Consider the following 12,214-nt stretch of genomic DNA (forward strand, 5'->3'; position numbering starts at 1 on the left):
GGACAGACAATCCTATTTTGAAACATTTTATTAAAATATGGTATGAAGTTCACAAAACTCTTGGACTAAATATGAGACTATCACCAAAAACACCTCTCAGACAAAATGAACTTGTGCCCATGACTCTAAGTAACAAGATTCTGGAGACTTGGCATGACAGAGGAATCCAGTATCTGGAAGACTGCTTTGATAAAGGACACCTCATGCCTTTTGAAGAACTGAAGAGAAAATATGATTTGCCCAGCAGAACTTTCTTTTGTTACCTCCAGTTAAGATCCTTTTTGAGAACCAACCTGGGCCCTGGAATGACTCTACCTGTGTTAACTAATGTGGAAAAATTGCTTACCAGGGAAATGTGTACAAATTCATTTCTAAAATGTACTCTATGTTGCTGAATGAAGGCCCAAAACCAGGATTACACAGATCCAGGATGAGATGGGAATCAGACTTGAACAACAGCAACAGTTAATGCCCGGTACAGACTTGTTCATTCTAACTTTCTTCATCAGCTGTACCTCACCCCACAGAAGCTTCACAAATCCAAACCTGAATTGTCAGAAATGTGTTTCAGATGTGGTATAGAGGCTCCTTCCTACACTGTACCTGCTTTGCACAGAGGTGAGGTGCTTTTGGTGTGACTTTTGTAGTATAATAACAAAGATCACAGGGGTTACCTTTCCATTAGATCCTGAGCTATGTTTACTGGGAAACTGCACAACTCTCAACAGGTCTTTAACGAAGCCCCAAATTAAACTTGCAGAACTTGCTTTCTGTGTGGCCAGGAAATGTATCGCGATGACGTGGAAGTCTGATTCCCCCACTCTCGTCGACAAATGGTCTGTGGAAATGAACAATTGTATTCCTCTTGAAAAAATTACATATAGTCTCAGGAAAAAAATATAATTTATTTTTGAAAATCTGGCAGCCTTATTTGGAGTACATGGGTATGACACTAACAGCACCATAGGACTGTAATTATTTAGAGCTCCAATTTACAATATAGTCATTGCATTCGCCTTTGTGTTGTTACTTTATGCACCAACCTCTTTTATTCGTTTGGGTGGGGGGAATTATTTATTTATTTACTTAATTTAATTTCATTTATTTGTGTTTAGTTTTTTTTTTTTTTTCTTAACTTGTTATGTAGTTGTTTGTAATGTTTAATGTTCTGTGTTCTATATGCTCTCTTGCATTGTTAAAATAAAATATTAAAAAAAAGCACCTTATTTGTTTAGTGTTTGCAAACCAAATGTTATTGCCCTTTTGTTGATGTAGCAGTACTTTTAAAATAAAAGTGCGCAATACACTTTTGAATTCATTATTGAATTTTGCGCATAACGTGATTAATCACGATAAAAAAAAATTGTAATCGTTGCCCAGCACTAATGTTTTCCTTTACATAAATAGACATTTACACAATGCGTTCAAATTATGTGCCATTATAGGTCAGTGAGTCTCAGCTGAAACTTAAAAAAAAAGCACTGAAGTTTGTTTTCGACATTCCATTTTTGGTCGTGACACACTGCGAATGGGACACAAGGAAGCCTCAGTGTCCTGGCCTCAGCTGACGAGATGTGATGAGATATCCGTAAATAGCGTTAAAGGAATACTTCTCCCACATAATGACCATTTGTGCATCAATTAATCACCCCATGTTTTTCTCAGTGTTTGGGAAGAAGCGAGCAAAGGAATGGATAAATAAGACTTGGATGATACGGCACGAGTTGTGTGAGAGATTGTAAACAGCTTTTTGATGTTGATTAAATGAGACTCCCATTTACAGCTACTTCAATTCGTCAAGACATTTCTTTTTTTGTTCACCGTCGAGGCAAGGCAACACGGGGTGAGTAATAGATTCACAAATGCTAATTTTGTGGGTGACCTATTCCCTTGACTCTTCCCTTAACTATTAGAGTTGTTCATTTGTCTGCAAAGGGTTTATATAAACTTTTTTACTTTAAACATTCTGCAGTCGTGTGGTGCACGTCATGTTTCCAGGACAGGAGCTGCTGTTGAAAGCTGATAAAAAAAAAAAACCTCACGAGTGGAAAGCCAACACAAAGCCATCCAAGCACAAGTTGAGCACTTAACTTAATTCTCCATTATGCCCACCATGACCTGTCTGTCTCAAGTGAGCAGAATGCAATTATCATGACAAAGTTACACGAGCAGTACATTAGTTACAGTAATTAACCTTTGCTGCATGGCCAAATGACAAAGCCAGTATGTTTGAGTAGTTATGACACGATGCCTCTGTTATGTATGCACTTTGAACACAATAATTGCAGGAAGTATGAATCCCATCAGCATAATTGGAATTACATTTTTCCCGGCACTAATTGACACAGAAGTTGTCTTAAGCGGTTTCAAAGACGAGAAGTCAAAACTAAAAACGGTACAATTTATTTGCACGGGCCGATGATGTTCAAGTCCTACTAGAGCGATTACATTTCATTATTTACGTGACAGGCGAGTCTTTTCAGAGTGTTTCTCACATCCGTTTATTATCTTTTAATATTCGTATCACATGATGTCACATCAGAGAAACGGATGAGTCATCAAACAGTTGACACCATTGATGGGGATTTTGATGTCAAAATAATTTTCCTGACATAATTGGCAAGAAAAGAAAAGTTCATGTTTCATTTGATATTTACACTTTCATTGAGCTGTGACAGAACAGGTTGGGAGCTACAGCCCTATTGTGTTTCATGTGTAATCCATGGAAAGAACAGGTCAGTGTGGGGGACCAGCTATGGTAGGATGTTTTCGTAAGGTTTTAAACAGGTCTTCACCTCAAGCATGGAACAAAATATATACGTTTCGGTGTAATACTTCAAATCTCACAAATAAAGATGGAAACTGATCAAGAGCAACACGACTGCCTGCGGTGGGGGTCTGCCTTTGTGGAATTGTATGCATGTGTGCCCAGGGGGCCATCCTCTTATAAGTAATTCATCCTCGGATGATGCAAAATAGCAGTAGCTGCAAGTCATAACAGCATGACACCAACTCTTTGAAATATTAACCAAACAAACTCCGCTACCAAGAAGACATGAGGGGTTGCTGCTTTGTTTTTTGTCAGTGTAAACTCATGAATCCCCTCCAATAACATTTTGTAAACTTCTGCGACGAAAACCAATTTTCCGAATGTTTCTGGCTGCGTAACAGAAGGATCTGTTTGTAATGGAAACATACTTGGAAATCTATCCTCTGGCATTGTTGTTGTAGCCAGGTCAACAACACGGCCCATTATGGAGATATACTTCTTCATTTGATTCTGCAGAGGGTGGCCACCTGTACTCTCTGCTGTGGCGTGTCTACACATCTCGTGTGTTGCTGTTTGAGGACGTGACATCAGAGACGGAGGGCACCGTGTGATGTGTGGCTGCTCCCATGTGAAGATGCACACTATCGTACTGCATAGATTGTGCTCTCAGTCACGATCAACGTCACGTACCGAAGCACCGTTCACTCTGGCTGGGACCTTGTAACTGTCACGAATCAGAATGGAAGATCTGCACCTTGAGCATAAAGATCAAGAAGAGAGACATCTTGAAGCTTCTGACAGCTATTGTTGTCAGACTTCAAAGGTCCGCCATTGATCATTGACGCACACTATTAAAACAGGTTCTAAAAGGAACATGTGGACATGTTTCTTCTGTTTTGTTAAATTGTGACGTAAGAGCTTATATAACTATGCTTTTAGCCCACGCATGCTGACTTTTTATTATTGTGAATGAGAAGGCTCACGTCGTGGAATAAAATAGAACACATGAACAGCCATTACATTTATGAGCCTATTTTGGGGTTCATTTCAATGGGAAATTTAATCCCAAAAACAACAGAGGATCACAGGTGTAGGTTTGGGTTTGATGTACCCTGCATTATTCATTCAGATAGCAGGAAATCATCAATTATGCACAGCACAACACATGCAATGAAACATAATCACTTGGAAATATTAATCAGACCAAAGGAACAACTTGTGAGCATGGGCTGTTTGCACATCTACCACAATACAGTATATGAAAGGAAATGAGGTAACTGCTGTATATTTCCTCAACAAACCGGCATGTTATATGGTACAGTCAAAATGTGGAGTTAAAAGTAGCCACTAAACTAACAAGCCAATGGTATGATGTTCGTAGTTTGTCCTCTTTTACGTGTTATGATCCATTCATGATGGGAATATTAACAAGCATATGAATGACAATGAGCAAACCATCTAGCCGCTGTGAGTGTGATCTGCAGTTATCAGGGTGTTAGGATTCTTCTCATGATATTGCTTTATTGTGACATAAGGATGTATTAAGATGGAGCCCTGACTGACTAAATGTAATGAAAAGTTAACAGAGTGAAGAACATAACTGGAGTGTAATAAATATATACTTTTACTTTTAAGTCCAATTAGTAGGTAAAGAAAAATAAAGTAGCAATTATTCGATAAAATTGATTTAAACCTTTGGATTTATCTTTTAAATTTCCTCGTCTGTTTTGCAAAATATGTCATTTATATAAATTACCCTGCTCACTTGATTTATTACGTCTTCTTCAATACAGCATGATGTTCATTTCGTAAATGATGGTCCATTGAGAGTCAAACAGACAATAAAACAGGGGATGCTTTAGGGCGGGGCTAACTTGTGATTGACAGGTCGCTACCACGGTGTGGTCCGCTCTGGGAGTTCTCCGCGTTTTCGTCTTAGATCTTTAACCCTTTCACAGTGTGTTTTCAGTTCATGAAAGTTAATGTAACATTGTGGTCGCCTAAAATGTTTTATTCACTTGTACTTAGCTTCACCCTCTCTGTCACTTTTTGTTGCAAAAACAAAGTTGGCGACCGTCAAAATGCCCAAATTGAGGTTTCAAAACGGAAGTCGACAAAGCAATGGCTGACATGACGGTGACTAGGTCTGCCCACAGAAGACCCTCATTGGGGCCCTAAAGAGCAAAAGTGCTGTGAGCTTGGGCCAACCCATGGGGGACCCACGGGATTGGTGTGGGTTTGACCCTGCCCACACTGCCCACAGTAAACCCACACCTTCCAACAGTTCGCAAGCTTGGGCATGTTTGTTGGGTACGTCCACTCTTTATATACAGTCTATGTAGACAGGGGGGGGGGGGGTTCGGCCAGCATATCGAGATTTTCAGTCAGTAAACAGAGCCAGAGCTGCTGAAACACCCCCGAATGGCTTCAGTTGGACTTTTACGGATCCAACAAGGTGTCACATGATTAAATTGGCCAATCACAGGCCTTACCAAGCTTTACATACACACACATACTCAGGAATTTATTTTTTGAATGACACATGACAGCTCAAAATTAATCCAAATGATGACAAACTGATTTATTAGGATTATTGAACACTCTTAGTGAATATTTTGTTATATAAAATGTGAATATAGCAGCGCAACTGCTGTTTCCAAAAATGAGAATTTTGCTTGACTTTGCTTGGTTTATGCTGGCCTGCTTCACTCAATCAAAGTCAAATCTGTTTCAGAGACTGTAAAACCTGTTTTGCTATGACTGGCTATGCCATTGACATTTTTAGGTATTATTTCATGTAATATTTTAGACACAAGTGCTTTTTTTTCAGGCGAACCTGAAACTTTTTCAATTTGAGCTGTGCCATATGTGTATATGTTATTAACCAGTAACATACACAATATTTACACATATCAGCACATCTCACAAGTGTTACCTGTATTATACCATCACAATTATTAAAATAGACCTTGTAGTTGCAGAAATATACTCTTTAATATGGGTATGCAATTTGAGCACACTCAAAAAAACGATTCAAGCCCTTCTTAAAGGTGACACATTTAAATCGTGTTTGATTAATTTAAATATATCAAGTTAAAAAATGAACACATTTATATTTAATGGGTCTAACATAAAATGCATGAATACTTTCATTTATTAGATTTATTTAGGTTGGATGGTGTGTATCAACTCAAAATAAATGTGTTTGGTTGGGGGACTACCCCTTGCGCCTGTACCAGATCACGTGCTCTCAGTGTCTTTCCCCCCTTTCCGACTGCAGCAAGATTCAAACCGACCGTCCATTCTTTGGTAAGTAACTTTATATATTTTGTTGTAGTAGTTTAGACTGTACCTCGCTGTCAATGAAGGCTTCCATTCTGTAATAATGACCACAATGTGTGGAACAGACGTGATAACTTAGCCACACGACTGTTCCGTTTTTAATAAGATCGAAGGCAACACAGGCTAGCTAGCAAGCTAGGTAGCCAACGTGGTTAGCATTATAGAGCAGACCAGAGATCAGGGTACTGTCATTGGACGCAGCGCCGAAGGCTTCCTTATGAACTGTATGCACTAAAAAACAGTAGGAGAGCAGTTAAACGAGCAGACTACGGTCTCCCCCTCTCCAGCGCCATAATGTCGGCAGGCAGACCAGGCCGCAGAAGGCCACTCTCTCTAGTAGTGGGCGTTCAGTTGTAGTGGGTTTAGCCACGTTTTCGTCACTGAAAAATGTTTAATATGAATAAATCATGAGCTCATAAAACCGCTGAATTCCTCTCACTCGCGCGGGCACCTGATGCATGAACACACGGAAGTCAGCGGCGTTTTAGCGCAGCAGCCATAGAAATAGAACGAGCGTAGAACGGACATTCCCATTCAAACCGATGTAACGGGATCAGAGCAGCGGCAGTTTGTACGTGTACCGTCGTCATTGTGAAGAACTGATCGATGTAGCGGGCTAACTTTTCTGTTATACTACGGTCAATGCGCAGTGTTGAGCACTATTTTCTTTTGAACGAGTAAAACGACCAAGACAAACATCGATGTCCGTTCTACTCATTGTATTTCTATGACCTTACACTGTGTGAACGCAGGCAGGAGTGCGAATGAGTTTTCAAGGCAAACAGTTTGATATTTTATTAAAATGACTGTCTTAATCTTATTTAACACGCTTGCATGATTTGATTGCTGTTGTATGTAGCTTTAGTGTTGCTGTAAAAGGTGAATTGCTAGTCTATTCTAAATGGTAACATTATATCTGTGAGTGCTCTAAAGCACTTTTGACTTGACTTTGTTTTATGTGAACTTTGGATTATTACAGCCTTTCCCTCCACAAATACATTCATCTCATCTTTTGCAGTTTGATCAGCATTACCAAGCTTCTTGAGGCAACCTCCTAATGATAGCACGTAATAGGTTATATGCTCGATGCAAGCTGATCTCTCATTGTTATTTGTTCAGTTTGATATGTACTAATTATCTTTATTCTCTTTAGGACTCTGCATGTGGCAGTGTAAAGAATGCAGTTTGGAACTAGCTAGCAGGTATTTCTTGTTGCATGGGCATTGTAGGGGCAGTTATCGCTATACATGTCCATACATTGCCCATGTACATTTAATACATGGAGTAAGCTTCTAAATCACACATGCTGAACTGCACATTCAACCAGAGATTGTGGAGCAGAGGCCCCTTCCCTGTTCCAGCAAAGTTAAGTAAGTAAATGTGTGTTTCTATGTGTTTACCATTTTGATGATTAATGGCTTCACAATCGCAATTTGAATCTAATAATCCCACATAATGTGATAGTAATTATAATAAACAAGTAACAAACAGCTGTATTTTGTTTGTTATTCAGGTCAATGCAGAGTTCCTGCTGATCACCACCAAGCCATTTCAATCAAAGTTCATGTCACAGCTGGACCTCTTCTCAGACTCCCTGATACAGGGCTTAAAGAGCAAAGGAGGTGTGAAGGAGAAAAGGTCAAGGATGTCCTGACCATCAATGATTTGGTTAGTACATATGTATACAATATTAGTTTCACTGTATTGGGGTGGTTATTGTAATATTTTCTTGTCCATATCTGCTTTTTTTAAAACATTTGATGAATAGTAAATGGCCTGCTTTTATTCTGCTTTTATCCAGAACCTTTAGTGTGATGACATCAACACCAAAAGGGAGTGCATCTGAGAAGCCTACCTCAATGAAGATCCAGACTCTTTATCAATCTGGTAAGTTTATCGCAATATGTTTCCCATGTAGCGTCAAAGTGTTACCCACATATATATATATATATATATATATATATATATATATATATATATATATATATATATATATATATATATATATATATATATATATACACACACATGTTTGTGGATTAATCACAAGTTTAAACACAAGTTTTCTGTGTTTGTGTTGTTGTCAGGCTTCCGCCGCTGAGGATGCAGTGAGGGACATCGCATTCACTGTCATAAGGATTTACATGATCCAAAGAGATTGGGAGCCAGAGGACGTGGGACTTGATCAACTGCATTAAAGTCCTGAACAACGTAGACTGTGTCATCATGGCGTTCATCATGATTTGGGCTAATTTGTGCCCTTAATCTAAGCTTTCCAGACAACTTCAAGTACATCTTTGAGCTTCTCCAGAAGGTCATAATGAATTTGGATGGGCACAAGCTGAATTCTAAGATACAGGAGCTGAAAATCAAGATGTTTGCACAAGAGGTGAACACCAAGTGACAAAGCCAAAGAACCTTGTCAGATCTTTTGGATGTTTTCTACTTTCATCTTCCGCCCAGTCAACGACAATCCATGACCTCATGGATGTTTTTCTGGTTCTGACATTTTGAAAAAATTGACTAAGCTGCACAGAGGCAAGCCAGAGACTGTAAATTACGGAACTTTTACATGTCACTGCAAGCTTGGTTAAGTGTTTACCCGCAGAAAGTTTTGCCCAATTCACCTCCACATCCCAACTCGAGTGTGATTACGCTTGAACGTCAACTTGCACGTCCATTTTCCTCGTTGTCTGATTGAATGACTCTCTACTCGAGTTGAAATGGACCCTAACACGGTTCAATACGCTGTAACTTCCATTGACTATGAGTATCCTTGTTATTTATAATCTATAAGTTTTAGTTTGTGGATGTTTTGTGATTTTACTGTTGTAGCCCAAAAGTGGTCCAAGTTGCCTGTTTCTGCACATGATAATACATCATCGGCTATTCTTCAGTGTAAAGGAGTCCTTTTGTACTACCATCTCTACTGGTAGGAAAGAAAACAGCTGTATTGCTCTTGACAAACCAAAGTAGTGGGAATTTAGCACTTGCAATAGTGGTTGTACATATCGATTGCAGGAAGTTTTGTGCTTTTTGGAAATGATAGTTTCTGGTGAGTGACTACACTGCAGTGCAATGATATTCCCTCTTTGGAGAGCAGTGCATAGCCTCCACCCTCATGGCGTCTTTGTTTGTGGCGCCAAGGGATTTGGGATAGCTTGGTATTTATTTGTCACCAGTTGTGGAGCTGTTACAAGACTACTGTTTTAATATTTAAAAACGATGAAAGATGCACTGTATAGATCATTTTGGAATTTTTTTGCTATCCTTTTCTGATCAGTGTTTTTGTAAAAAAAAAACAAATTATATTTAAAAAATGAAATGCAGGCTCTAGAATCATGGATGATCAGATTTGTACCATATTTAATGTATTTAAGCATTTTCAATAAAAAACACTTGAACTAGGTTTTGTCTCATGTGTCTTAATTGGGGGTCAAATAAAAAAAAGTTTTTTACCTGATTAATTCATTTCCAATGAATTGTACTATATTGAGTTGGACTAACACAAATCAATTTCATTTCATGAATGGTATTTTTTTATTTAGGTTGTATTTGATAAAATTGAGTCGGACTAACTCAATTTAATTATATTGCATGGATGCTTTTAGTTTAAGTTAGGTTTAACTATATTTCCTCGGTGGAAAACCTGCCCACAATTTAATTGAGTTCATCCAATGAATTATTTTTTTGAGTGCAGAGGCCTAAAAATAGGGCTAGTGTTCTTAAATCTGACCACTCATTTCTCAAAGAAAGCAGACGGTACCAGTTTTCTATATTGCTCTGGACTGAATGCACTTTTTAACACCACAAACATCAGCGCGTTCGGCAGAATCGTCTGTCTGTCTGTCTCCCCCACCCAGTCCCACTCTTTCAAAATAAAAGCCCCACAGAATGAAATCTAACTGGAATGCTTGTGATGAAGCCTGTGATTTAATGACCTCTGTTTGTGTTTCATACATTCTGATTATGTCTCCTCCCCCCCCCACCCAGCCCCACCCTTTCAAAATAAAAGCCCCATGGATTAACTGTATTTAAACATTAAACTCAAAATTTGGCTTTTTTGTTGAAAAAATGTATGCTCTTACTCTTAGGTGTGATATGACTTCATATTTGTAATCTTTAAACTTTTTGAATTGGGCTTTTTGCAATTTTTTATAATTGGATACCTATTTTCAGCAATGTTTTTGCAATTAATTTCAGCATTCCAACGCATTTTCAGCAGGAAATGCATTTCCTAGTTTATTCTATCAACTGATTGGTGCTAAAGTAAAAGAAAAAAAAGCTTTGATGATACATTTTTTTATTTCTTTTTACACTTCATTTTACTAAAGGTAGTCTATTATTTGATGTATTCAATATTGATTGACATTGATATGATCTGATAACCTTTGATACATTTTGTCAGTTTTGGGGCTCCATATACTACTATCTGTAAAAGCCTATATAATTGCAAGTTTATCGAGTTGACATTGTATTCTCCATCTGCTCAAATTGAAGTACAGTCCTGCTGAATGCCTTTTGTCTGTCAGGATTTGAAAAGCTCAGTGTAGCAGAGAGCGCGTCGCTGAGCCTCCTCTCACACTGATCTGCGTGGGCAGCACAAAGATCCACCACATCCATCGAATCTCAATCTGCAGCCAATCTCATGATCTGACTGTATCCAATGACAATGACACGGACGATAGCAAAACATTATATTTATAATCACCTCTTCGAAGGTTGCCATGGCTACGCCATCACAAACACAGTATTAAATGTCATTTACTTTTTCTCCGAGACGCAGACATTTTTAATAGGCGTGTCCAGAAGGGGCTACAGAAAGTCCTGAGGAATCCAAACTGATATTCAGGAATTATGTTGTGCTGTTGTAGGCTAGTTGAAAACTATTTTAATACGAAAGTAAAGGAATCGCATAATGATACCCGATGGTTTCTTATATTATAGTTAATGTTACAAGTTATCTGATGTGCATAGACTTATACCGGTACAGTTAACATTTTAAGGTCCACAACAGTAGTGTTTCAATGCGTTTTTCAATTACAGTAGGCTAATTGTCCTTCTCCTTACAAAGACAAATATGCATCTCAAATTTGAAGAAGTACATTGATTGTAAGGAACAATACATTTACTGGGAACAAACCTATACTAATCACCATTCAAGTCATGACTATGCTTTTCTTGGCTTGTAGTCTAATGGCAATTAGCTGTTGCCACCAACAGCAACTTGGATGCAATTATCAACAACAAAATAACTACATATAATTTCAAAATTTCCACAAAGATATGACAAAAAAAGAACAAACTAGGACCTAGGAGTGCACAATATGGATACAACTTCTGTAACCTCATATCATGATACCATCATATATGATATTTCCTTGAAACCCATTCGTGAAACGGTTATTAGCAGAATACCAGATAGTACTGTGTGTTGTTGGCCCATCTTTTGGATTAACTACCTGACAAATTAAGGGTGCCGGAGACCCACATCCAACCGATGCCGTTCTGTTCCTTGCAGCCGTTTTCCAATTACGTTCTGTTCAAAGCCAGCTGAGTCACTATTTGCATGAGCTATAATGAAGTGACTTGCCACACATCTCTTCTTCCGCAGATGCCACAGAGAAGCGCACACACTTGTCACAACGAACATCAAATAAACAGCTGAAATGAGGCGAGTTTTTGTTCCCCCAGCAGGGGATGTGTTTATCAGGCACCAGATTCAGGTCAGCGCCTACAAAGCCAGCTCCTCGTCTCGCGCAGCGTGATGCACACTGCTGTTGTAAATGTCTTTATAAATTATATTTTCTGAAGACCGTTATCACAGTGACAATTAGACTGAGCAGGGAAAGTGTTTCCTGCACAATGGGGATGCCATTTGTAAGATTTTCCTAATGCCAATAAATGAGGGGTCTCTTACTTTTCACGGTGTCACTCATTTGCACCATGAGAGTGGCACATTAGCACACGCTGCACAGCTTCCAGTCCATCACACACAAAAAGCTGTTCAAAACAGTTTTATACCCCATTTGAATCATTGTTGGCTACGAGAGTAAGACGTGCAAAAGAGCCTCATGATGATGTGGGGATTTATACGTTTAG

At 38.7% G+C, this 12,214-nt stretch overlaps 1 long non-coding RNA gene across 3 annotated transcripts; it reads left to right on the top strand.

The window, feature by feature from the left end:
- The first annotated feature begins 5,857 nt into the window (after positions 1–5,857).
- Positions 5,858–8,329, top strand: LOC306781649. 3 transcript variants are annotated; one of them, XR_013772223.1, is made up of 6 exons: positions 5,858–6,079; positions 7,131–7,186; positions 7,266–7,482; positions 7,626–7,780; positions 7,914–7,999; positions 8,200–8,329. It is a non-coding gene; the product is annotated as an uncharacterized lncRNA (long non-coding RNA). The 3 variants fall into 3 exon arrangements; XR_013772222.1 differs by having other exon boundaries at positions 7,131–7,482; XR_013772224.1 differs by lacking the exon at positions 7,131–7,186.
- Positions 8,330–12,214: the final 3,885 nt, after the last annotated feature.

This window comes from Melanostigma gelatinosum (assembly GCF_949748355.1).
Source record: "Melanostigma gelatinosum genome assembly, chromosome: 9".
Taxonomy (NCBI): Eukaryota; Metazoa; Chordata; class Actinopteri; order Perciformes; family Zoarcidae; genus Melanostigma; species Melanostigma gelatinosum.